Source organism: Capsicum annuum, chromosome 5, assembly GCF_002878395.1.
Source record: "Capsicum annuum cultivar UCD-10X-F1 chromosome 5, UCD10Xv1.1, whole genome shotgun sequence".
In the NCBI taxonomy this organism is placed as follows: domain Eukaryota; kingdom Viridiplantae; phylum Streptophyta; class Magnoliopsida; order Solanales; family Solanaceae; genus Capsicum; species Capsicum annuum.
In genome coordinates this window covers 47,116,350-47,120,852 of record NC_061115.1, presented here as the reverse complement: position 1 = coordinate 47,120,852, position 4,503 = coordinate 47,116,350, and the positions used below count along the sequence as shown (strand labels likewise).

The 4,503-nt window shown below is 32.9% G+C and overlaps 1 long non-coding RNA gene across 1 annotated transcript in view; it reads left to right on the top strand.

Annotated features, from left to right (window-relative positions):
• The window catches only part of LOC107872398, an 8,843-nt gene extending 4,599 nt beyond the window's left edge, over positions 1-4,244 (top strand). The window contains exons 2-3 of the long non-coding RNA XR_001674813.2: positions 3,525-3,649; positions 3,902-4,244. This is a non-coding gene — a long non-coding RNA (uncharacterized LOC107872398). The remainder of the gene's footprint in view (positions 1-3,524; positions 3,650-3,901) is intronic.
• Positions 4,245-4,503: the final 259 nt, after the last annotated feature.

Genomic DNA, 4,503 nt, shown 5'->3' with positions numbered 1-4,503 from the left:
TTCTCAAATCTGGCCAACTTTTGGGCCTATTCTTTATGGACTTTTGGTCCATTTCTGCAGTGTATACCCAGTTGTATACCGACTGTATATCAGGTAGTGATGGCAATGGGGCGGTGCGGGGGTGGTGCGGTGCGGGTTTTCAGCTATGCGGGGCGGTGCGAGTTTTAAGTTATGCGGTGCAGTGCGTGTACGGGGTGGGTTAAAGTAATTTTTTTTAAAAGGTGCGATGCGCGGGTTGCGGGTATATGCGGGTTTAAATTAAAAAAAGCTAAAAATTAGTATTGTTCTCGTAAATATACCTAAAATTATATGTTTTCTTTACTTAAAAGTTTGTGATACTTAAAAAGACATGTATGTAAATAAATAATTTTATAGTAGCTTTTTTAACATCTCTATTCATTTTAATAAAAATTATGATATTTGATCATTACTTGTACGTGTTATACTTTTTGACAATTTTTTAGTGAAAAACGATATAATAGAAATTAGTAATTATTTCCTAGTTATAGATTTGAAAATATAATAATTTTCAATGAAGTTACGAAATTTTCAAAAAAAAAGAAAAAAATAAAAACATGGGGCAGTGCGGTGCGGTTATGCGCGGGTATGAATGTGGAGCGGGTTTATGCGGGTTTAAAGGTGATGCGGTGCGGTTTTAAAACTTGCGGGTTTAGAAAAAACCCGCACCGCAGCCACACGCACCTTACTATTGCCATCCCTAATATCAGACTTGTTGCTGCTGCATTTTACTATATATGCACTGTATATCAGTATATAAAACTCACATCTTTACTTTCTTGCTTCCATCTATTGTTGTATATGCCGTATACTAGCGAGCCTTGATCTTTAAATCCCATTTTTGTTGTATACTAGTGTATACCAGCAGTTGTATCCTCCGTATACCAGTGTATACAATACTATATTAATCCTTTTGAGACTTGAATTTGGAGGCTCGGACTCGAGGAAACTGAACCTTGTTGGCCCATAATGCGAATTAATGGAGTCGATTTGGACTCATTGAGAGTAAGTTCATTCCAAAAGAAATAAGATAAGGATGAACATATGTCCAAAGAAAAAGAAAATAAGAATTTAGAGAGGTGATCGAATCTTCATACTGGACAAACTGATAAAAAAAAAACATACAACCTATCTTAATTAAAGAAAAAACAAACAAAAATTTCCAATATTTACCTTGAATTGTGAACCATTCACTTATTTGAAACACTAAAATTGCTCCAACAATTCACTTATTGTAAAATGGAGGGAGTACCCAATTTGATCTCTAGTTCGTGGAGGTAAATGTATCAACACAAGCTAGTAAATGTGGAGACAATGGAAAAAAGGAAAAAAATAGAGAATTGGAAAGATTTCAAATGAAAGTCAAATGTGGGAGAAAACGCAACCTGAGAATCTTGGGTCTGGGAGTATCTAGGGGAGACCGAATAGTTTCGTTCAAGGTCTCACCTTGAGCTCTATAGATTCTTTTGTGTCCATACACAGAATCAAGTACATATTCCAATTATAAAGAAAGAATGAATCATATCAGGAGCAAGCTTGCAGGTCATTTACGGGCTAAGTCCAAAGAACATGTTTTTATAGCTTTACAGGCATTTAAGGTCATAGGGTGACAATTTTAGACGTGACTTCAAATCATGCTAGGTGAAAAAAAAGAAGAAATCATCAAGTCTACGACAAATTCAAACCAGTTAAACAGGGAAAAATTAAAACACAATCATTAATCAAAAAGCACTCTTACATCAATTATAAATCAGCAGTATTCAACAGTGGTTCTATCCTAATTCTCCAACAAGTTTGTCTTCTCAAAATGAATTGCAATCAAGCATATGAAAGGTTATCATTCTTAATCGCATTAGAAGTGTTTTAATTTATTCCATGACAATGTTATGAGAACTCAAATAATGACACCAATAGCGACTCCGTAAACTAACATCATAACTTTATCAATATGGGAAGATAAGTGATATTACCCTTTAACAAGCAGCGAACTTAGGACGGACAAGCTCTTTAAATAGACTTTAATGTTGAGATTCAATTGATTTCACCAGAATTCAATGATTTTGCTGGAATCCACAATAACTTTGTTGGAAATTTCCCTTTACTATTTTTATGTTGGAATTTATTTTTCAAGTATGTTTCTTCTCGAAGTCTTTGATTACGTGGGATTAGAGGAATGGTCCTACTGAACCATAATTTTTTCCCAAAGAATCCTCCCTTTTTTCTCTCTACACAGGTGGGTATTTATAGAGGATTTTAGAATTATTTTGGGGGAAAAATAAATAAGAAATTGAGGATAAAAAACTTGAAAATCAAACACAGAATTAATCATGACCACCGCGTTCTTACGAACTTGAGTCTGATCAAATGGGTTTTAGAGTAATCTGTATTAACATGTTGGGGATGAGTTGTCATTGTTTGTCATTTTGTTATTGTGTTGGGTCACTATTGTTGCAGTTGTACGTCATTATTGTTACAGTTGTTGATGTTGTGTGTGTTGGAAGTTGTTTGTGCAATATTTTGTTGAGGTTGTATGTTGGATTGCTGTAGTGAAGCAAAAAGGGCTAGGTTGTTTTGCTGTTGAAGTTGCTATTGAACGTTGTTAAGGGGAAAACAAGAATGGGCCTGGGCGAGTCAAGCTCAATTGGGCCTTGTTGTGTGTGTTATTGATTTGGGTTAGGGCTGTTGAAATTAAATGGGAATGGGATGATATGTTGTTTGTTGAAATTGGGTTGATGGGTAGTCCGAAATTAATTAGGATTCGACTGTTTTAGGGTTATTTAAAGAATAACCCCAATTAGATTAGGTTTTAGCCTATTCCATTTAATCTTTAGCCAATTTAAAAATCACTTGGGCAATTGCATTCCAATATTGACTCATTTGATTTCAATTACGACCAAATTTAATAGATTCGCCAAATTAAATTGAAATTTGATAAGAATTAATACCTTGTTTAATCCCGAGCTTCTTGATTTAATAAAATCAAATACATATTTATCCAAATAAATTATTTTTGAGAATAAATTATATTTAAATTAAGTCTTTATCTGTTTGAATTAATTTTCAAGCTTATCTCAGTAAAAGTCCAATTTTGATAAAAATTTTCATTTAAGTAACAAAATTCATACAATCTTATATATGTAGATACGAAAATGTATAATCGTCACTCAAATGAAAAAATTACTCTAAATAAATATTTCAGAGCGCATTTATCCGAATGAAATAAATGTTTTAATTTTATTAAAAATTGAAAAAACTCAGGATTAAATTAAGTCGTGGAGGACAAAAATTAGGTGTCAACATAATGATTGGAGTATTTTTTGAATAATCAAGTCTCAGAGATTCTAAAATCCTTGCAGTCGAATCATGTTCCTGTGGAGAAGGTAACATATTTTAAATCATAATCCCATTTGTACGACTATAATATACTAACTTTGCTGCACATATCTATTCTCATGAAAACATTGGAAAACATAGTCGGCATAGAGCTTAACCTTCAGATGATGTAGGTGATGTTGCAGGCCCTGGTAAATCTGACAGTCCACAGATTGCCTCGGTCAAGCCTATTGAAATGGAAGGGACCAACATCAATCAAGCATCATCACCTTCCAATGTTAGTCAACATGCTGAAAAGGTAATTTTTCAAATTCTTTATATAAATATTTGAATCTACCATTCTATTTAGGTTTTCTGCTTCATATGATATTTTGCCTAATGTATATGAAAAAATAATTCGGAGATACATATCATATGTTTGTGACATAATTCTTAGTAATGTAGTAGTAAGGAATCTAATTCAGTGAAAAAATATGGTCAACTAATTAACTGTTTGCATTAATTCTTACAATTCTGTATTTGAACTAAAATATGTGTAACTGTAACACAGAATATTCTGGATGATGGTATTGAGCCAAAGCATGGGATATTGTTGAAGAAGTAAAACCGTTTGTAACAATTGCTCTGGATTCACTGTTTGATACGATTTTGATAGTTTTAAGGCTCCATCAACTCTCCTGGATGAGTTTTTATTAGTGACACCACAATTCTATCTGCATTCTTTAGTCCAGTAATGGTCGTATATGATGACACAAAGACACCTGCACAGCGCAATAGACAACCATCTAAGATATGTCGATCTCCTTTTTTATGTATTTTGGCTCCAGTTTCAAAGGAAAGGAAAAAATTATTTTTGCTGAGCATAAAATAATACCCTTTTGAAGGTTCTAACATTTCTGGAGAGTCTCTATCTCAATTGATGAAAATGTTTAAGGATAGGATAAATGAAGGTCTTTACAAGCCACACTTGTACAGCACACTAGTTACTTTTTCAAAATTAAATTGTAATCTACAAATATTAATTATAAAATAATTGTTTTCATATTTTAGGGAAGATAAGGATGATCACTATAAAGTTAGATGTGCAAGTCTTGAATTTCGACAATTAAATTTTATAGTTTCACTTTCAAAGTCGAAGAACTGGTTCTATCT